Genomic DNA, 23,208 nt, shown 5'->3' with positions numbered 1-23,208 from the left:
GAAATGACGGGGGCACTGCCTTATTTCTGGTTGTCTTTTCTCCTGAAACATATATAGAACAAACCTAGATGCTTCATTCCTAGATGGTGGTGTATGATTTGAGAGTTAGTATATGATCTAACTAAATTGGAATTCTTAGTGATGAATCACCACATGAATCCTAACAAATAACGAAATCGAGAAAGATGGGGAAAATGTCACACATGATGATTCCGTACACAAATTTGACAAGTGTGATGCGTGTGCCTCGGTCTTGTGATTTGAGAGATGTGGGGTACCAGATATAATCAGTTAAATTCCCTTAATTTGAGGCATTAGTTGATCACATGATCTGGTAAGGCACATAATTCACAAGTGGGTGTTGGAAAGGTGATTGTTGGTTCAGGTTGCCTCCAATCATAGTAGGCGGTTGATGGACTAGATAAGGGATATGAGTAAGAAGCCTCTTCCCTTTCGATGTAAAAAATGTTTTTGGAGCCATCCTATGTGGATCATAATGGGGTATTAGATTGGGTGAGTGAACTTAACGCATCCCAATATCGAGGAATTTCAGGGAAATGATAAGTATAATGTCTATACTTTGCGTAGATGGCACATTTGTGGTTGGTGTTTAATGCCATAAGACATGTCAGTGTGTTCATTTCTTCGACAGGGGGAGGAGGCTTCATTGGCTCTTTTGAAGCATGCAGAAGAGATTTGAGCAATTTTAACTCAGGTTACCTATTGGTGGGGTGACCTACTATTTCAGACAATGTGCAGGGTTGAGGGACCATGGAGGGGAGAGTGTTTTAAGATTCTGCCTTTCTACCTTTTTTTATTATCCCTTGTTTTTGCATTGGCTATAGAAATTATGACTGTATATTAACCTGATAATGCAATATAACTAAAGAAAAATAATTTAATCTACCTCTACAATCAATTTACGGAAGCTTAAAATATTTGAGCAAGATCAAGCTGAACACACATAACCAGAAGAAGAATCAATTCACATGAAACATAGAAGAATACTCAAGGGAAAGCCTCAGCTAAAAACCCCACTATCTTTATTATCATACAAGTTGGAAATATCTCAGAATTACACCAAGCCTTAGCTCTCACGGCTAGCCAGCTCTCAGTACAATCCTCACAGGAAAAATAGACTTCTCATAAGCCTTCCCCTCTATCCTCCAAGCTCCTATTTCCTTGTGCTATTCCTCCTGGGTGATCCTCCTGTTACCAAGTGGAACACTGATCTCACACCGTGTAAAACTACACAATCCTCAAAGAATGAATTCCTTCTACATGCATGAGTTCTGTTTATAGGAAAACACATGCAACTGATAGTACATTGTCCCTATCGTTAATATCAACTGGGTCTTTCTCAGAATACACATGCATGAGTTAATGATGAGATAATATTAAGTTATCTGGAGTACACTAGTTGAGTGCATGCATGCATCAACTGACTGATAACTCACAATTAGTTCCTCAAACAGTTTGGAAATAATTTAACTGGACTTAACTCAATAAACTGAGCTAACTAATTACAACCCAAATATAACTCAATCTTATCTCCTTAATTAATGGATAATCTCCTTAATTTCAGGGATAACTGTTGCATGACTTCAAAAAGACTTCTAACTTGAATTTATCCAACTAATTAACTCAAGATGAATTAATTAATTATTTTTAAGTAGCTGGTGAGACTAAATTCGAATTTTAATTCAAGAACAAATTAAAATTGGAATATTCTTGTTGCCACATTTAAACACTCCATATCAACAAGAAAGGGATTATCTGCCACCCCGATCCTGTCTCTATGGAACTCGAATTTACACTTTGAAAATTCCTTTGTCAAAAAGTCAACATCTTGCTCCTCTGTTGAAATATACTACAGCAACATGATCCTCCTTGCTACACAGTCTCTAAGATGATGGTACTGGATATCGATGTGCTTGGACCTATCATGAAATACTAGATTCTTAGAGAGTTTGATACAACTCTGATTGTCACAATAGATCACAATTAGATCCATCCTCTAATCAAACAAACCAACTAGGATTTTCCGCATCCAGATGGCCTCACATGCTTCTTGAGTTGTAGCCATGAATTTAGCCTCTCCCAAGTTGAGTGCAACTGACCTTTGTTTCCTACTGTACCAAGAAACTATAGCTGACCCAAGGTTGAAAATCCCTCCTGATGTGCTCTTCCGATCTGATGGACTCCCTACCCAATCTGTATAAGTAAAGCCCTATAGCTTCACTCCCTCTGTCCATCTGTACCATAATCCATACTGAGATGTGCCTCTAATGTATCTCAATACATGCTTTGTTGCCTTCCAAAACATCTTGCTAGGCTGAACCATCACTTGATTCAGCTAGTTCACCACATAGCACAAATCTAGTCATGTGTTCACTAAGTACATCAGTGAACCCATAAGCTACCTGTACACAGTAGCCTCTATTACTTCACCTGAAGTATCATCCTCCTTCCTCTCGTTATCTACTAGAGGATTTTGCATGGGCTTGCACTTCTCCATGTGGAATCTCCTGAGTATCGCGTTGGCATACTTGCCCTAAGACACAAACAAATCCCCATCCTTTTGCCACACTTCCATGCCAAGGAAGTAGTGCATGAGACCCATGTATTTCATCTTGAATTCTCTTGCAAGTTCCTCTTTGCAAGAGATGATCAACTGATCATCACCTGTCAATATGATGTCATCAACATAAAGTACAATGATCAACGGCTTACCTTTAACCATGATGTGTACAGGTTCACATCCGCTTCACTCTTTGTGAAGCCCAGCCTGGTGAAGTAGTTGTCTATCCTGGTGTACCAAGCATGAGGCACTTGCTTCAGCTTGTACAAAGCTCTCTTGAGTCAGCACACATGCGACTCATGATCGAAGGTCTCAAAACCTTCCAGCTGCTCTATGTACACCTCTTCCTCAATCTTGCCATTAACGAATGCAGTCTTCACATCCATCTGATGGATCTTCCAACCCATCTGTGTTGATAGTGCCAACATCGATCTGATAGATGAGTACCTTGCGATAGGAGAAAAAGTCTCATCATAGTTAATCCCCTCGACTTGTGAAAAACCACAGTAAATAAATCTTTCCTTATGCTTCTCTACACTACCATCAGGAGCTTGCTTTACCTTGTAAATCCAATGGGAGCTCACAACTGACTTGTTCTCCAGTCTCAGAACCACATCCAAAACATTATTACAAACTATGGAGTCATACTCCTCCATCATAGCATCAACCCAAATCGAATGCTGCACTACTTCCTCAAAGGAAGATGGCTCAGTCTCAACACGTTCCCCAACAAAGGCCATGTATCCAGTGTACCTCTCAAGTGACCTCCTCTATTTTCACTAAGAAGATGGTTCTCCTGCATTCTTTCTCGCATCCATCAACAATATGTCAGCTTCTCTTGTGTGCTTCAATCCATCTCTGGAAGACTCTGCTTGAGTGGATGTCTCCACTGCTAGAACCTCTGCATTCGGCTGCTCCGCATCAGTCTGAGGCTCCTCCTCCTTAGGAGCCAACAGTTCCTCCATAGCCTGTAGTTGGAGCACCCTCTCAAGGGAAACTCACGTGGCCTTCTACTCATCAAACTTGATATCTCTGTGAACCACTGTCCTCCAACTAGTAGGTAGATACACCCCAGAAGAATCCCCAACTCTGTTGTCAACTAAAGCTTCTTCCGTGCATCCTTTGTCACATGGAAATATACCGATGAGCCAAAGATCCTAAAGTGACCCACTTCTAGTCTCTTACCGGAGAAAGCTTCCTCTAGTGTCTTCATCTCAAGTATGCAATGTGGGCTTTTATTCTACAAATAGACCGCTATGTTGCATGCCTCAGCCCACAAGTAATGTGGTAGGCCTTGGTCATGTAGCATCACTCGTGCTACCCCTACAATAGTTTTGTTCTTCCTCTTAGCCACCCCATTCTACTGTGGGTTATGAGGTGCCATCAACTCTCGTTTAATTGCTTCTGCTACACAGAAGTCCTTAAACTCTTGAGAGACATATTCTCCACCGTTTTCGCTTCTTAAGGCCTTGATCTTCTTCCTTGACTCTTTCTCGACAAAAGCTTTGAACTCACAAAACTTTGTGAAGGTTTGGTCCTTCTTCTGCATGAAATAAATCTAGCATTTACGAGAATAATCATCAATGAAAATCACATAATACCTTTGCTTCGTTGTGGATGCTGTTGAGAATGGTCCACACACATCAATATGAACTCGCTTTAAGATAGCCTCTGCTCGACTGCCTCGATCATGAAAAGAAGACTTGGTGTACTTTCCCAAGGTACAACCTTTGCATGTGTCAACTTGATCAAGTTTACCTTTGGGAAGCCTTGTAGATATCTACTGCATTATCTTCAAGGACCCATGATGCAAATGGTCCAACCACCTGTGCCACAACTTGCCAATGTCTTGGCTTTGCACCAATCATGCTTTTGTACTTAATGTTGCACAATCATCTACCTCTAGTTTATGGAGATTCTTCACCTGAATCCCTATCCTCTTGGTTTGACCCATGGCTATGTGTCTTAGGAATGTCTTTCCTTTACTAAGGACAACTATGCAGCCTTTGTCCTCCAACATCGTGACCAATACCGAGTTATTCTTCAGCCCAGGCACATACATCACATCTGTCAAGGTGAGAGGAGCTCCATGCTTCCTCTGAAAAGCAACTACGCGCACTCCTGAAACACTATACCTTCCATCGTCACCCATCTCTATGCGCATCTTGAGGTCTTTCTCCTCCAAGGCACTAAATAAATTTTTATCACCGGTCATGCGGAATGAGGCTCCACTATCAGGATACTAAACACAACCCATCATCGATGACACCATGCATGCGATGAGGGTAAAGTCCATTTCGAATTGAGAGGCTAATGCCTCACCTTCCAATCCTTTCGAGGATCCATTCGTGGACATCTTCGATGGGAAATTAGTTGCATAATGTCCCATCTCATGACATTTAAAGCATCTCACTTTAGACTTTTCAACCTTCTTCCCTCCATGATAAGAATTCGATTTGGAATGGAAGCCTTCCCCTTCCCTTTCCTTGCCTTACTTGCTAAGGTCATATTTTCTTCATCATCTTTCTTGGATGAAGAACCATCTCATGTGCTCCTCCTAATCTCCTCCTGCATGAGATCCAACCACAGTCGTTCCCAATCCGATAGTTTCTCCCTTCCATTCATAGAGTCTTTGTAGCTATTCCAGCTCTTTGGAAGGCCAAGGAGAGCAAGGCTCACCATATCATCATCGGCAGTAGTTATTCCCACACTGCTAAGCTCATCTCTATAGGTGGTGAGCTTGTTCAGATATGTGGAAATAGTATTGCCCTTTTCCATCTTGATTCTCTGAAGCTTATCCTTGAGCACCAATTTCCTCTAGTCGCTACTATTCTAGTAGAGGTCCTTCAATGTCTTCCACAATGAAAATGGAGTATCCTTCTCATGGAGACTCAAGACAATATAGTCTTGAACTCCCTCAAGGATGATCCATCTCACCTTCACCACACACTTATTCTATTCAACCAACTCTTGTGCATTAGTTGAAGTTGGCTTTTGGATTTCTTGATCAATGAATTCCTTCAAGTTGTCTTCTAATACAGCCTCCATACGATCTTTCCATGCTATGTAATTCAAGCTATCGTCCAAGGAATACTCAAGTCTCAAGCCATTGAATGCCATTGGCCAACCTTGAAGTATGATAATAATTCAATTTTGCACCTGTAACACCGAACTTCAAACTTCGAATTCTCTTCTCAATATACTATTCACAGCTCCGATAACCTGGCTCTGATACCATGTAGAAATTATGACTGTAGATTAACCTAATAATGCAATATAACTAAAGAAAAATACTTTAATCTACTTCTACAATCAATTTGACGAAGCTTAAAATATTTGAGCAAGATCAAGCTGAACACATATAACCAAAAGAATAATCAATGCACATTAAACACAAAAGAATACTAAGGGAAAAGCCTCAGCTAAAAACCCCACTATCTGTATTATCATACAAGTTGGAAATATCTCATAATTACACCAAGCCTTAGCTCTCACATCTAGCTAGCTCTCAGTACAATCCTCACTGATGCTCATAGGAAAAATAGACTTCTCATAAGCCTTCTCCTCTACCCCCCAAGCTCCTATTTCCTTGCGCTATTTCTCCTAGGTGATCCTCCTGTTACCAAGTGGAACACTGATCACTCACACTAATCTCACACCTTGTAAAACTATGCAATCCTCAAGGAATGAATCCTTCTACATGCATGAGTTTTGTTTATAGGAAAACACATGCAACTGATAGTACACTATCCTTGTCTTTAATCTCAACTGGTGCTTTCTCAGAATAGACATGCATGAGTTAATGATGAGAGAATCTTCAGTTATCTAGAGTACGCTAGTTGAGTGCATGCATGCATCAACTGATTGATAACTCACAATTAGTTACTCAAACAGTTTGGAACTAATTTAACTGGACTTAATTTAGTAAACTGAGCTAACTAATTACAACTCAAATATAACTCAATCTTATCTCCTTAATTAAGGGATAATCTCCATAATTTAAGGGATAATTGTTGCATGACTTCAGAAAGACTTTTAACTTGACTTTCTCCAACTAATTAACTCAAGATGAATTAATTAATTATTTTTCAAGTAGCTGGTGAGACTAAATTCGAATTTTAATTCAAGGACAAATTAAAATTAGAATATTCATGTTGCCACATTTCAACATCGGCTAGTGTCGATGAAGGAACTACTTGTGGTGTTGGCACTAATTAAGTAGTCATTGTTTGGGGTGTTGTAGTTTCATAAGGAGGAATAGCACTAACCCGTATTGCAGTGACACCTGTGCTTGCTTGCGTGGCCTATGGGGCCAAATGAAAAACCAGTATTGTAAGATCTATATGGGGCAGTGAGAGTGTTACGATGTTTTGGTGCAACACAAAACCAGGTGGGTGATATAAGAAGGGCGAATGAGTGATGGAAATAGGTAAGATGGTTGGATTGGTAACAATGTCATTGTTAGAATCTAGAACTTGGTATTGATTTTGGGTAATGTTTGAGCACACTAGTGCTTTGGTGTTTGGGAAAGGTTCTTGTAGCATCGGAGGGTCTCCTGGGAATGTCCTAGGAGTGTTGATGGCTTAAACTGGCTAGGGCTGAGCTCAGTGTAAGTAGTGATCAACTCATGAGAATATGAGAATATGGGAACATCATTATTTTGAACACCAATGAGGCAACTGCTAGCATCTCATACATGTAGCTTCAACCTAGTAGGATGTTGTGATCTAACTGGGTGTCACTTCGATGTCTCTTAACATAGTTTTTCCAGCTAACTTAATTGGCACTCTAGGGTATAGACCAATAGGAGCAGAAGGGTGCCCCTCATATGTACTAAGCGTAATGTCAGAAGGCTTAAGTTCGGGGGATCCTAGTTTCTACCAAATAGATTTGGACATGATACATGTGGAGGCCCCTTCATCAACAATGCAACAATGAATGTTAATGCTTTGGCCTGAGACTAGAATTTGGAAAGCAACGGTTGAGAGTAAAAGTGGAGTAGTTTTATCCAAGTCAAAGACTATTAGGTGAGAATCAGATGGGTTGATTGCACCTAGAGTGGAAAGTAAGGCTTTCCATTGGGTTGGGCATGTTTTTAGGAATTCTAATGATGACATGGTTAACACTAATTATGCTAATTCATTAAATATGGTATCACTATGAGCAACTTTTGAGTGATGTCCCATGTGCCGTAAAGGTCCTTTGACCATTTTGGGCATAGATTCTATAGAAGGTTGAGGAATGGTCAATGACCTTGTAGGTATTTCTTTGGTCGAGGTGGATGGATTGGACTCTCAGGAGCTTCATAACTTTGATTTTGTGTTTACAGGAGGATATTTATTCCTATCATGGAAATGTCATGATTAAGATTGTTATGGGGGTTCCCTCCAGATGGATGCGAGTGGTGGTGTTCTTGTTGTTGAGTGTTAACCACTCCCTAATGAGGGAAGGGGTCTTGCATTACTGCAATTTGTTGACATCCTTGCCCCCTACTGTCTTGTATCCTTTTTAAGTTAGGAAGTTGAGGACAGTGGTGGGTATAATGACCGTATTCCCCATAGATAACACATGAATGATTAGTCCATAGATTTATGTTCTTGCCCTATTTTTGTGGGTTATTGTTGGATTATTGAGTCCTAACCCATGTTTAGAGTTAATTGTGCCAAAAAAAACCCTTCACTACTTGCACTTTCGGCATCAACCCACGTAGCGTAGGCTAAAGTCTCACCTGAAGCAGTTTGGGGGAATGCTGGAACTAAGTCTCAGCATCCATAGATCAATGTAATGTCTTTTATTTCCCTAGATCTGCCTTTGCACATATATATAAGGCCCTAGGTCTCAGTAATTAAACTTCCTTTAAGTGGCTTCTAGACCTTCATGAAGGTCTATGATAGGTCTTTGCAGACCCTTAATAGATGAATCATCCACTTACGTGAACCATAAAACAACCCTAGATCTAAGTTCACACAGATCTACTTAAGTATTCAATAAACATAACAAAATGTAATATAATCTTCACGTACGTACCAAACATGCATTGCGTACAGTTAATAAGACTTATCCAATAGAGTCACACATCAATACATCAATATTTCATAAAGACATTATTCCATCAAAACATATATCACAAACATAAATAATAGAAGTAAAGAGATAAACACATGAATCTTTTCAACAATCTTCTTTATTGATATTCAATATAAGGTTATAGACTCAAAACTGCACTATGCACTCAGCTGTAGGGGTCTGTGCACTCAGTTGTGGACTCTACTCTAGGCCTCCACGCACTCAGCTGCGGAGCTTTTTCCCTTCTATCTACCTATTGTTTACTTGCCATTTTTCCTCAGATGTAGACATAAGCATGCCTTAGACTCTCTTAAGACACACCTATTTATAGATTTTTACATACAATCCCATGGTCTGCGGACCATGGGTGGATCTCAAAACCGACTCAAATTTACATAACCAAGGGGCTAAAACCCATTTTGACTTCTAACTATCTATGCGCTCCGCATCCACAAATAGCGGAGACTTTACATATTTTTATCAAAATTTACATCAAAACTTGGGCTTTTAACCCCAAAATTTACCTAGGGGACCCCATCCCAACAGGCCCCCAACAAAAAGGTCATGACTCACCCTTGAGTCACACAGCTCACATGGTGATCTTGATATGAAGATCCCCCAAGTCCACCTGCACAACTACAACCTTGGCGATGCTTTGTGTAGTTGCTTACTTAGCCTCTTCTACGCATTGCTATGTATCTGGTCCTTCTATGACCAACTTGATATTTTGTTGTGTTTGAGCCCACTAGCTTCTCCTGAATGTTGGTTGAGACTTGGTAAGCTTATTCTAACCAACACCCAAACCTGGCCCTAAGCACAACCTCCTTTTTATGAGCTGCTTCTACCTGTGTGAGGAGATGCTTCTCCTACTGCAACTTGGCAAGGTGTTGTGTTGTAGAAATTGAACACACCGCCACCCTGACCTCATCATACTCCATCTGGAGCTCATGAATCTCTGTATTCAAGATCTGTAGGTTTTGGTCTTCTTGAAAGGTTGTTACCAACTTCATCACCTGTTCAAACAAGGTCATGCATTTAGCGACTATGGCATCTAAAGTGGTCATCCCTTCCTTGATGGCGTCTCAGCGTTGCTCTCTTACTTTAGGTGGAGTCATAGGCTGTAATTTAAGGTGCAACTTTGTGATCATCATATTAAGTCCAAATTGAACTCGCCCAACTTCCTCCTTCGCCTCGCACACTCCTGGTACTGATTTCTGGATCTTGGCTTCCGACTATGCGTCCTTTGGGATGCGCAACTCTGACACTATTCTGCATGCCTCTACTACCACGGTCTCCAGCCTAGAACCCTGTTCCTGGATTGTTTATTTTTCCTTTAATGCTTGTGTTTTTGTGGTGAATATCTATTCATTGTTCGACCTATGTTTACTTATCAAATTGAGAGCATGTTGCTCCCAATCTCTTAATTCCTCCATCACTCCTGCCTGCAGTGCATGAAGAATCTCATTGGGGAGCATTGAAATGTTCAGCCTGATGCTCTTAAGAGTACTTAAGATGATTCAGTCATCGTCTGACTCTACGCATAGGGACTCTTCCTGTAGAGTAACCATGAGAAGGTCCAATGTCCTTACCAATTCTGCAACCTGACTCATCCCCAGTGCAAGGCTTACTTGTGTTGTGCTCACTTGACCTACGCCCACCTGTATCCTACTAGTTTGGATCTGTAGCTCGCACAGATACTTCTGGACGCTCCCTAATGTTTGCATGTGTTGTTGCTCAAATGGTGTAGTAGTTCGGTTGTAGTATCCCAGACTTTGTCACCGATCTCATCAAGACCAACTTTCAAGATCATGGGATCAACCTACATTTTGTCCAACTTTTGCTTCTTTCATGGATCCTCCCACTACTCCTTTCCACGCTTCCATAGCTGAAATGGGGTGCTCTGCCCCTCATCTCCCCCATCGCCTTGCTCAATTTGTTCCTCCTCTTCGATCGTGGGTGAAGGAGATTTACCAATTCTTTATGATTCGCACTGCTCTTGCTCAGCTTTCTCCTTAGTAGCATGCTACTTCTCCATCTGAGCCTTCTTTGTGACTTCCTTCTTCTGCTATGCGGCCAACTTCTACATAGCTTTCTTTGCTACATCCTTCCTTTACTTTTCAACCGAACTACCTATGCCCTTGCTAGTTCTGGCATCCAAATCTGATGGGGCATTCCACTCTTCTAGCCAACGCTTGTTCACCTCCTGAATGTCATGATTTGTGACCAAGTATGGTAAATCGTACCATTTTTGTTGTGAGCCTTGCGTGACTAAATGTAGACGCAGTGGAAATCAACTTTGAACATGACATATGCTGACAACTGCTCATACAAGGTCGAGGACAACCTTGGGTGCTGGTTGATGGCCATGCAGAGGCTTGAGTCTAGTAACACCCAAAATATCTTTGTTTTGGTGACCCACATGGGGTCCTTCATGGTCGATAAGGAGATGAACTGCGTGGCCTCTGGCAACCCTTCCTTCAATGGAGCAAACTGGTTGTCCTCTGCCAGCGCCCATGTGACCAAAAAGATGGAGAGAAACAACCACGCATAGTGGAAGGGCTTGGTCTCATCTTGGACCTCGCGACAATTCACGAGGAATTCACTGCATAGGTATCTTGACTAGTTAAACTCCACACCCTTCATGCATTATGTAGCTAACGATACCACAGGCCCAAGAACTTCATCCGTGTGACACTTACTCATTACCTTTCTTTCCAGGATTTGTGTGGCAATCGGAACCATAGGATCACTGATAGATGTGATTGAATAACCATGCGGCTTTTTCACAAGTGCAAACTCCTTTATCATCTTATTCACAAAATCATTTTCTCCTGCCTTTCTACCAAACTCCTTGGCCAGATTCAAGCCCTTATGTGGTAGGTGTGTGATCCTATGGTGGAGCATGTTAGTGATCGGTATAGGCCCTGCAAGCCATAAGCACCCATCGTGGACTAAAGTAAGCAACTAATGCACATAGGTTGTGTTGATAGTGTTCTGGTGATAGTGGGATACCCACAACAGGTTCAACAACTCGGAATTCTCCACTTTGCAAATCCATTCCACTGTTTCTAACTTAGTGACACTTGAGTCCGGGTAATAGACACGCTTCATATAATTTTTATCGCAAGGTGGGGGAACTAATCATGGTCTTTCAGGTCCCAATCTTCCATCTTCAGTAGGGGGATCCATGCAAGGTGCGGACCTTCAAAGGGGACCTGCTCCGGTAGCAAGGGCATAGAGATGACAAACTTATCTATGTCTGGGTCCTTGGTGACCTTTTCTTCCCTTGCACAGAGGGATATAGTCCAACAAATTTGAAATGGGTTCCATTCCCTCAGCATCTATATCCTTGGTTCCCTGTCCTTCCTTGGCCTCCATATCGACAACCCTCTTGGGTTGTTTTTCTTTCTTATGCATTTGAGTTGCATAATGTTTCTTGGGTGATTCGCGGATTGGCACCGGCTTCTTTTGTTTATCCTTCTTCAACTTCCAGGTTTCTTTAATAGGATAAGCTTTGGCCTAGGTGACCTCAACGTCATAGGCATAGGATTTAGAGCTTCCATACTCACCACCTCTCAAGCATCTCCTTCAGATGTGACATCTCCCCTAGTGCTCACAGTTTTAGCAAGGCTTGGTATTAACATGGTGTCAAAGATGAGCTTTTGATTCAACTCTGTTAAATTGGCAAATGTAGGTCTTGTGACTAAATCCTCAAAGAACGAACGATTAATAAGAAACAGAAAACACAACTCAAAAACTCTATGTTTGCAAACTGTTATCTATTGGACCGCCACACATAATCTATATGGGTTTTTAAATTCAAATCCAACTATTCCCCCCAAAATTTGATCATTAATGATATTTTGGTGGCAGATGTTCAAATATTTTTGCCTTAAATTCTACCAACTTGCTCCTCCTAACTGTCTTCCAATGCATGGCACAGCTGGGTGCTCCAATATGGTTGAACCAACTCCAAAGGATCCTATGGAATTCCAAAGATCATTGCCTTAACTGCCTGCAGAGCTTCATCAATGCATTCAAACCCATCTTTGAAACTCAAGGTCATTAAGAATCCTTCCCTTAATATATCGCACTCCGTGTTTCCATGGAAAAGCTCCATTTCCAGGTACCAATTTATATGGATTATATCCAAAATATGAAAGAATGAGTGCACCCACTCTGGCTACGGCTTTGTTCCATAAACTTTAGTCCACTTCACTAAATGACCACGTGGATCATTTCTTCCATCGTATTTCTCAGTCAGTCGAATTTTTGGACAACCAAATCACAACCCCATCATCCTCCTATAATCTCGCCATTCATCAAAGTTATCTTTGTGCGTACCCCACCATTGTGCTAGTGTAGCACGCAGCGCCGAATCTAATGCTTGGAAGCAGTGATCCTCAGGTACCTCTCATTCAAACGCATCCAACAAATTATCTACATCAGTTAAGCCATCATAATAGAGTAAGGTTCTTACCTTCATTGACACACAATGCAACGATTTAGTCATCATGTTACAGTGCAGTGTAGATACTTCATGCACCCTAATCTGCCAATGCTCCAGTTCCTCATCTGAATCCAAGGTACATGAACTTTCTCGGTCCCATGCAATCCGTCCATCAATTGTTGTATTAATCTAGTCTTGATCTTGTACTATTATTTTGTAGATCTAATCCAAGTCATCATCACTCTCTTCATAGTCATGGACCTGTTCAGTATAGCGCAGTCCTTCTGTAGGGTCCAATGGTACTACAACCCAAAGAAATTTCCTCTCAAATGACATTGTCTTATTCTTTAATTTGATGACTCCATTCATATCAATGGCCCAGTCAATTCCAAGGAGTGCAGGGTAGGGATTTTTGTCGTCAATGATCTCTATTACTTCAAAATCAGCCAGTGCGCTCGCACCTTCTATATCTACTGTTACTCCATATAGTCATCCCATAAGGATGATATTTTTCTAGTTTTCCATTCTAAGTTGGATCGGAGATCACTGCAGCACAAGTTTCCCCATTCTCTCCCATGTTTGTATAGGAAAAACGTTCACATCAAACCCCAGATCCAGAATAACTTGGTCCATCTCATAATCTCCTATCTGCACGGTAAGTCTCATCTCATGCCCTGTTCTTACTTTATGTTTTTGAATCTTCCTTACTGTGCAGTATCCCTCAAGAGTGTTTTCTTTACCATCACACTTGTTTATCAATTCCTGCAAACCTTTCATAGCCTTGCTATCGCCCAGAATTTTCATGCAGTTTTCTAGGAATGTGGTAAGTACAAAGGGGTCAACCTTTGTAGGTGCACTAGTTTTTGGTACTTTTCTCTGGCTTCCTGAGGTAGATGCCTTAGTGAAGATTTTCTTAGCTTCCATAAATTTTTCCTTCATGTGCTTTAGTTCAAACCTAACTTCCTTCTCCGGGGCCTTACAGACCCATCCGTTCTCTTGAGGTTGTTTTCCCTTGTTATCCCCAGTTGTTATTCCACTTCTTAGAAGAATATTCACATTCAGATCTTCCTCATGGGGCTCAACTCTAATCATTTGTAAGTTTTACATAGGTTGCTAAGGCTATGCTGCCTTCTCCTACATCTTAGCTATCAGTACAGGGTATTCTTATATAGTGTGGTCAAACAGGCTGCAATATTCGTAGGACAAGCTTGTGTGATTCTAACACTCCTGCGCGTAGTGCCCTGGTGTCCCACAATAATAGAAAATAACCTGACCATGACCTCTACTAGGTCCTCCTCCTCCTATGCCCTGTCCCCTTCCTTGATAACCTTCGCGTGCTCCTCCTATGCCCCAGTCTGGAGGCCGAGTTTTTGCTTGCATTTGGTAGGTAGGCGTTCTTTCCATCATCAACTCATAGCTACGATAGTAGCGCTCATCATGGCCCACCGATTTGTCAAAATCGTAGAACAATTTTTGTGGTGTCTGAATGAAATTTTGCAACAAATGAAAAATGTCTATTATGTGTTTTCCATCCACTTGAAAAATAGCGCACCATAGTGCGAGCCCCACACTCGATCCTGCTAGAGCTTCCTGCCTTAGGGGAATTGGCCCCCCCCCTGTAATATGATTTATGAAGATAGGGAAATGGTCTTTATCATGCCCCCGAATCTTACACTTGAGGCACCAGACTCCCTCGCACACCTCTGCCCTAGCCTCCTCCTCTTTTTTCAAGCTTTGCATTTCCAAGAAGAGGTTCTGCAACTATGAGTGAATCTATTAGACTCCCAAAGTCACATCCTGAATAGGTGTTTCATGCAATCTCATCACGATTTCCAGGGATTTCACCTAAGTTCCTATATTCTACTATGATAAAGCAGTCCTTAGGTGGGGCAGAAGCGAGACTGTAAACCACTCACAGTACTGACCATCTGTGAGTTGCATATTAGCTTCGTGGATCACACATTTCAGCCTTTGATCCAACTCCCAAGGTGTCTCACCATCCCTCATCGTGATTTCCTTAAATCCAATGACTGACTATGAGTCAGAATTAGGCTTACTAAACTCCTTGTTTAAAGCATCCTTAGTATCTGCTAGCATTGCTAAAGGATGACCAACACAATACTTAATATACCACATTAGCCTGCGATCCTGCAGAGGAGTAATCAAGTGCACCTTCTTTATGTTGTCATTAGTGATCTATTGCACGGTCCACACAACATTCAAAAAAAACCAAAAATGATATATATCTGTGCTTCCTATACCCCTGAAAATCGACAACTTTATTGATATCGACATGTTGAATGGCAGTTGTGGTGGTGGCGGTGGTAGCGAAGGTGTATGTTGTGGAGGTGAGGGTGGAGGTGGAGTGAATGGATGATGTATCCGTAGAAAACCCTGTCTTAGCTGGACCGCACTCTATGGTGTGGCCTGTGTCATTCCTTCGTCGTCTCTCAAAGGAGGTACAATCAACGAGCTATATTTAGGACCTTCTTTCTCTTGGTTCCTAAATATCCGTCCACTTCACGTAGATCCACACATCAAGGCAATGACATAACCCTTTTCTCACATAAGAGCATATTAATCCAGATATTCAAAGATCTTAGGTACTTATCTCATGGTCCCTTGAAGGAGCGTCGCTCTACTTCTCTGTGGCTAACTGAGGTATCAACCACGAACTCTATGACAAATCCTCCTATAATTCGATCGAGCCAATGGTCAATAGCGCGCGCAATCTTGTCTTCAGAAGCTTCCAAGCTTCACACTAGCTCCGAAGTCCACACTAAACATAGTTACTGATCAAATGAGAAAGTGAACTAGTACCCATTTTTTTGAGGTAGCAAAAAATCACTCGATTTTGAAAAGTGATGATGCCAAAATACACTTTTTTTTTAACATATTTTTGGCACTTTAAATTTCCTTATGTATCAAGTATGAACAATTTTTTTTTTTTTATGTTAGTGATTTTCATGCTGATTTTGAAAAGTGTTGATGCAGCATCAACACATTTTTTAAAATGTTATTGATTTTCATGCTGATTTTGAAAAGTGTTGATGCGGCATCAACACAATTTTTTTAGAGGGCTTATTTTTGATGCTTTAAATTTTTTTATGTATCAAGTATGAACACTTTTTTTTTGTTAGTGATTTTCATCTTGATTTTGAAAAGTATTGATGAGCATCAACCCTTTTTGTTTAGAGGGCTTAGTTTTTACACTTTAAATTTTCTAATGAATTAAGTGTGGATAATTTTTTAAATGTTGGTGATTTTCATGTTAGTAATAAAACATAAAAAAAAATTAATAAAAACATGACAAAAAAAATCAAATACAAAAAAAAAAAGAAAAAACTATAAAAATGTAAAAAAAAAACATAAAACATAAAGCATGACAAACATAAAAATAATAAAAACTTGTTAGTAATAAAGCATAAAAATATAAAAATTAAAATTAAAAAAACATAGCAAAAACAAAAAAAAACATAAAAATAAAAATAAAGAAACATGACAAAAAAAAAAAACATAAAACATAAAACATGTTAGTAATAAAACATAAAAAAATAAATAAAAAGAACATTACCAAAAAAAAAAATCAAATACGAAAAAAATATATAAAAAAGGAAAAAAACCAAAAAACAAAAAACCTATAAAATTGTAAAAGGAAACCAAAATTTACTCGTAAAAATAAAAAAATTGAATAAAAAAATAATGAAAAACACAAAATAAATTAAAAAATGATTTTTTCAAAAAAACATATAATTTAAAGAAAAACAAATTGTTCCACAAAAACAAAAATGTAATTTATTTTTCTAAGTTAAAAAAAATAATAATAAAACAAAAACCTCATTTGAAAAAAAAAAAAAAAAAACTTAAAATAATTACCCAAAAAAAAAAATTAAATTAGAAAAAGATTAATTAATTATATATATATTGGATTTGAGGCATTTGTGGTTCATTTCTTTCAAGTTGAATCTCGGAGTATCCATAGTAATAATCATACTTGTCAACGTCTCCAATCCCAATAGGGATACACCATGAGGACAATTTCCGACAATTAAATAATTTAAATAAACAAAATAAAAAATAAAAAATAAAATAAAATAAAAATTTAAGAATTTTTTTAAATTAAAATTATAAAAATATAGAAATATCATATATATATATATATATATATATATATATATATATATATATATATATATATATATATATATATATATATATATTAAATAACAAAATACAAAAAAAAACCCATTAAAAAAAATTTCAAAACAATTAAAAATTAAAAAACAATTAAAAAAGTTAATTAAAAAAAACAATTTAAAAATAAACCATTAAAAAAACAATATAAAAAAAAAATATAGAAAAAACAATTCAAAAAAATAAAAAATAAAAATTCAAAAAAAATGTTGCCCCCTATCCTTCCTCACCCCCCTCCTGACCCTTCCCCTCTCCCCTCCCTCACCCCTGTCCCGTTCCCTCACCCCCCTCGCCTCTCCACCCCCTGTCGTCCCCACTCCCCTACCTCACCCCTGTCCCCTGCCCTCACCCCCCTCATCTCTCCTCTCCCCTCCCTCCCCCTCGCCTCACCTCTCCGTCACCCACCTCCCTTCCCCGGCCTCGACCCTCCCCCTTGCCCTCTGCCACCCACCCTCGTGCACCACCCCTCCCCTTCCCACCCTCGACCCTCGCCCTCCCCCATGACCTCTCCCCCGCCCCCCCTCACCCCATGCAACCCCCCCACCTCCCCACCCAGACCCCGCCCAACGGCCAAGAGGTTGCTGGTTGGGGGCCCGGTCGAGCTGGGGAGGGCTACATAGCCCTCCCAAACCTGCCCGAGCCCCCAGCCAGCAACCAAGTCACCACAAGCCGATTCCTAGAATCGACCTCTAGGCCGCTAGCTGGGGGCCGAGGTGGGGAGGGTTGGGTGGTGCGCAAGGGTAAGGGGGGGAGACGGGGGTAGGGGGAGGGCCGAGGGGGGCAGGGGAGGGGGGTGAGGGAGGGGAGAGGGGAGCAGGGTGGGGGTTTTTTTTCAATTGATTTTTAATATGTTTTTTTTAATTGATTTAAAAAAAAAATAAAAAAATAAAAATAAAAAAAATAAAAGTTGTTGTTTTTTTTTTATTTCTTTTGTTAATTATTTATTTTTAATTTTTTTTTCAAATTGTTTTTTTAACTGTTTTTTTTAATAGTTTATTTTTTATTTTTATTTTTTTTTATTTAAATATTTTTTATTTTAATTTTTAAATTTAGTTTTTTTTTTAATTTTATATATATATATATATATATATATATATATTTGGTAGGTAAGCACCCATGGGGATTTAATCTAGTGACCTATCACAAGGAGTGCCTTAATAGTTAACCCATTCACTGTCAATCCAAAGCCCCGTGGGCAATTTTCTTTATAATTTAAATTTAAAAATATAATTTAAAAAAAGTATTAATTTTTTTCTTTTTTAATATTTTAATTTTTTTTTTTAATTTTAATTTTATCTTTTATTTTAATTGTTTTGATCTTTTTTGCTTTTATTTTTATTTTATTTTTTGAGAATTATTTAAGATTTTTTTAAATGATGTTTTTATTTTTTTTATTTTTTTTGTAACTTAAAAAATGGTTTTTTTTTTAATTTTTGTTTACTTTTTCATATATATATATATATATATATATATATATTGATTGTACAAGTTCATTTAAATTTTATTTTTTTAATTTTATTTATTTATTTATTTTTACATTTTTATAGTTTTTTGTTTTGTTTTGTTTTTTTGTTTGTTTTTCTTTCTTTTTTTAATATATATTTTATGAAATTTAATTTATTTTTTGTCATGAATCATCCCCTTGCCACCCCTAGCCAGTGGGGCCTCGGGGTCACTAGCGACATGGTATGGTTAATTTTTTTTACATTTTATAGTTTTTTTATGTCATTACTATATATTTTTTATATTAGATTTTTTTTGTCATGTTTTTTTTAAATGTTTTATTTATTATTATTATTATTATTATTATTATTATTATTATTATTTTTATACATGGTATGGTTAATTTCTTTTTTACATTTTATATTTTTTTTATGTCATTACCATATATTTTTTATATTAGGTTTTTTTGTCATGTTTTTTTTCAATGTTTTATTATTTTATTTTTTTTATTAATTTTTTTATACATGGTATGGTTAATGTTTTTTTACATTTTATAGTTTTTTTTTATGTCATTACTATATATTTTTTACATTAGATTCTTTTTGTCATGTTTTTTTTTTTTAATGTCTTATTACTTGTTATTATTTTTCATTTTTATTTTTTTTCAATATTTGAATTGTTGTTTCCTTTTGATTTTTTGTGTTTTTTTTTTATCCTTTTTTTTCAATATTTGAATTTTTGCATTTCTATATATTTTTATATTTGATTTTTTTTTGTCATGTTTTTTTTTTTAACATCTTATTATTTTTTATTTATTTTTTTTTAATATTTGAATTTTTTCATTTCTATATATTTTTTATATATGGTTTTTTTTGTCATGTTTTTTATGTTTTATTACTTTTATTTTTTTTTTCCAGCCAAAACCACCTAAGGCTCAATCGAGGGTGGCATAAAGACACAAGGGCCTGGTTAAACTATTGGGAGATCAATGAGAATGATGCATTGCAAAACATAAATAACATTAAAGATATTGTTACTTCAAAGAAAAGATGTGGTGTGAGAAAGATTTAGTGGCTAAAAGAAAATTAAGTTATTATAAGAAGGTCATCAACCCCACCCTAGAAGCTCAAAAGTATCTCTCTATTTTAACTAGCTCAAAGAAGAAAATTAATATAGCAAAGATTAGAATGAATTCTCATGAGCTCCATAGTGAAACAGGTCGTTGGGCAGTTCCTAAAATGCCATGGATGGAAAGGATTTGCCATATATGTGAGAATAGGAACATCGAGGATGAAAACCACTTCCTCTTAGAGTGCCCCGCGTACAACCACATTAGATCTCAGTTTCGCAATCTTTGTTACAATACTGACCTTCCTAGCCTTTTACAATGTCAAAATTATAGTGAGCTCGGGAGACTTCTCTCTAAGCTTTTTGAGCATAGGAATAAAATCTTAAATCAAAATAAATAATTTGTTTCTTTAGGTCCAATAGACCAATGTTTGGTCTCAGTGGACGTTAACCATCATCATCATCATCATCATCATCATCATCATATATATATATATATATATATATATAGATATATATATATATTGTAGGGTATGTGTCGATGCTTGCCTAGCAACCTGATTGCATTATGTGCAATTTGATAGTTGATTTTAAATTTTTCGTTATAGTGAATCGAGTCTACCCCACAATGTGATAATTTCATGGTTGGTCTTAAATTTTTCATTACAATGGGTTGAGCTCGCCTACAATGCATGTCAATTTGGTAGTTGAGTTTTAAATTTTTTTCGCAATGTATCAAGGTGTCTTAGGCTAAGATTTCAAAATCGTTATACAATTAGCATTTAAAAAAATTTACTCTTCGTATAATAACTCTTTTATTCAGGTGCTCATATTTAAAGTTTTTTTAGTCATAAAATTTTTCCATAATGTCATGCCTAAAATATTTTGAGAATTTAAAATTGTTTTGTAGTCATAATATTTGGTTTTAATTCCATGGTTGAAAAATTGTCAAGATCTTTAATGTTTGTTTAAGTCATGATATTTTATCTTTAATGTTATGGTTGAAAACAATTATAAACATTTTTTCTTAGCACAATGCTTGAAAATTGTTGGATTTTAAGGTTTTTTAAAGAAGTGATATTTTAAATTTAATGTCATGCTTAAAAATCATTGGAATTTTAAGGGTTTTCAAAGACATTATATTTTATTGTTAATGTCATATTTGAAAATCATTGGAAATTTAAAGTTTCTCAGAGTGACGATATTTTGTTTTTAATTTCATTACTAAAAAATGTTGAAAATGTACCCTGGCAACAAAAAAAAAAGGAAAAAAGAAAGAAAGAAAGAAAGAAAGTTATTCTCGCATCAAAACTTTTCGATTTCAAGGTGTTTTTTGCACCAAACAAAATGGATTTTATTTTTTTTAGTGTTATTTTTAAAAAATATTGAAAATTTACACTTTAAAAAAACGTTATTCCAACATTAACACTTTTCCATTTCAAGGTGTTTTTTCATGTTTTTCTGGGAATTTTGGGCTCGAGTACCCATTTTCAGGTAATAGTTTTTGTTTGATCGCCAACTATGTTACTATTGGACCATCAAGCCTCCACCTTCCTTGGCCATCTGCCAACTTAGCTATCCACTCATATAGTTCGATCGGGAATGTTTAGAAGAAAATTTCATGTATTTCTGTGACAAATATCTGTCCAACTACTGCTCCTTTGACAGGCGCAAATTCATGTTTTCTTGCACTGCGAATTCGTGAACCTTCATATCCAACAACTTCTCAATTTCCTCCTTGGTCGGATTCCAGTGATGCGACATCACATATCTCCTTATGCAGATCCCGGTCCCAGCAATGAAATCATTTGTTGGCTTAGTGGGTCCTGACCCAGGTTTAGAGCTAATTGCTTCAAACACAACCCTACACTACTGTCCCTTTCGGCATCAACCCATGTAGCGCAGGCTGAAGTCTCACATGAAGTAGTATAGGGGGATGCTGGAACCAAGTTTCTGCATCTAGAGATGAATGTGATGTCTTTTATTTCCCTAGATCTACGTTCACGCAAATCTATAAGTCCCTAGGGCTCGGTACTGCAACTTCCTTTAAGTGGCCTTTAGACCTTCGCAAAGGTCTACGATAGGTCTTTGCGGACCCTTAACAGATGGATCATCCACTTACATGCATCATAAAACAAACCTAGATCTGAGTTCACACGGATCTACTTTAAGTATTCAATAAACATAACATAATGTATTATAATATTTGCGTAAGTACTCAACATGCATTGCGTATAGTTAATAAGACTTATCCAATAGAGTCGCACATCAATACATCATTATTTCATAAAGACATTATTCCATCACAGCATATATCACAAACATAAATAACAGAAGTAAATAGATAAACACATGAAACTTTTCAAGAATCTTCTTTATTGATCTTCAATATAAGGTTACCGACTCAAAACTTCCCTATACACTCTATTCCAGGGGTTTGCGCACTCAGCTGCAGACTCTACTCTAGGCCTCTACGCACAACTGTGGAGCCCTTTCCCTCATATCTACCTGCTATTTACTTGCCCTTTTTCCTCAGATGTAGACATAATCATGCCTTATACTCTCTTAAGACACACCTATTTATAGCTTTTTACATATAATCCCATGGTCCACGGACCATGGGTGGATCTCAAAACCAACTCGACTTTACATAACCAAGAGGCTAAAACCCCTTTTGACTTCTAACGATCTACATGCTCCACATCCACAAATTGTGGAGACTTTACATGTTTTTACCAAAATTTACACCAAAGCTTGGGTTTTTAACCCTAAAAATGACCCAAGCGACACCATCCCAATAGTTATTCTTGGTTGATCCATTCTAGTTAGGGTTTCCACTTCTCAGTGCCCATGGGGGTTTCTCCTGGTTGCCGCCCCCCTAGTCGGGTTCTCCCTTTGGCTTATTTTTAGGTTTTCTCTTAGAAAAAATTGGGGGGCTAGCTGGATTTAGCTTCTCCTTGGATTGTTGTTCTGAAGTGAGAGAGGGTTGCACTATATTCACCCTTGCATTATTTTGTGTTGGTGGGTTATTCTACTATTGTGCGGGGAAAGGAGAATATTGGTTTCCTTGTCCCTGGTTAATGTATGGATTCTGGGAAGAGGAAATTACATTTGTATTCCTAGAGGAGTATTGGTTTCCCTGTGGGGGAGGATATGATCCCCCCTGAGGAGGATGATTTTGGTTAACCCTACTGACCATATTCTGCATAGTTGTGGGTTGACCGGGGTAGTATCCTGTATGTTGCAATGGTGGTGCATTTTGCATAAAATCAAATTCTTTTCCATTGAATGAATATCCAGGGTGTTGGTAGTTGTTATTGAGTTGGTTTTGGGTGATGGACCCAATCAATCCATCAGCAACATTAGATGTGCCTGGGATTTTTTTATAAGTTTGTAGGCGTGGGGC

Source organism: Pinus tabuliformis, chromosome Q (genome assembly GCF_031772625.1).
Source record: "Pinus tabuliformis cultivar Carrire ecotype Pingquan chromosome Q, CPIR1, whole genome shotgun sequence".
NCBI classification, from domain to species: Eukaryota; Viridiplantae; Streptophyta; class Pinopsida; order Pinales; family Pinaceae; genus Pinus; species Pinus tabuliformis.
This window is presented reverse-complemented; position numbering follows the sequence as displayed.